This window comes from Rutidosis leptorrhynchoides, chromosome 11 (genome assembly GCF_046630445.1).
Source record: "Rutidosis leptorrhynchoides isolate AG116_Rl617_1_P2 chromosome 11, CSIRO_AGI_Rlap_v1, whole genome shotgun sequence".
Taxonomy (NCBI): domain Eukaryota; kingdom Viridiplantae; phylum Streptophyta; class Magnoliopsida; order Asterales; family Asteraceae; genus Rutidosis; species Rutidosis leptorrhynchoides.
Genome location: NC_092343.1, coordinates 349221192 through 349222000, shown reverse-complemented (window position 1 = coordinate 349222000; position 809 = coordinate 349221192).

Below are 809 nucleotides of genomic sequence, written 5' to 3'. Positions count from 1 at the left end.
ATATATGTCATCATATAGTTTTTACAAGTTTTAACGTTCGTGAATCACCGATCAACTTGGGTGGTCAATTGTCTATATGAAACATATTTCAATTAATCAAGTCTTAACAAGTTTGATTGCTTAACATGTTGGAAACATTTAATCATGTAAATATCAATCTCAATTAATATATATAAACATGGAAAAGTTCGGGTCACTACAGTACCTACCCGTTAAATAAATTTCGTCCCGAAATTTTAAGCTGTTGAAGGTGTTGACGAATCTTCTGGAAATAGATGCGGGTATTTCTTCTTCATCTGATCTTCACGCTCCCAGGTGAACTCGGGTCCTCTACGAGCATTCCATCGAACCTTAACAATTGGTCATAAATTTGAGTTGTGAATTATGAATGAAATTTGAAAATATATTTGATTATTTTAGAATTATGTTTATTATGAACATGTGAACGATATGTATAATCAACTAGTTGTAACATTTAAACTGAAATACGTATACATTTTATTAATGTTTATTCATATTTACAATTATGTATACGTATCATACACAATATTTAATAAAAACGTTATGATCGGCGAGTCGGAATAAGATAGTTGTATTCGTGTGGTGTAATATATGTAATATAGTGTTCTTATGCTTTATGATATATGTAAAAATTGCTTGTATTAATAAGTATTTTTTTATGAATCTAACTCTTGTCTATTTTACAGTTTAAAAACACAAAATGGATAGACAACCCAATATTTTAAGAGACTTACCCGGAGACATGATTGATGAAATCTTGTCTAGAGTCGGCCAGAATTCCTCGGCAC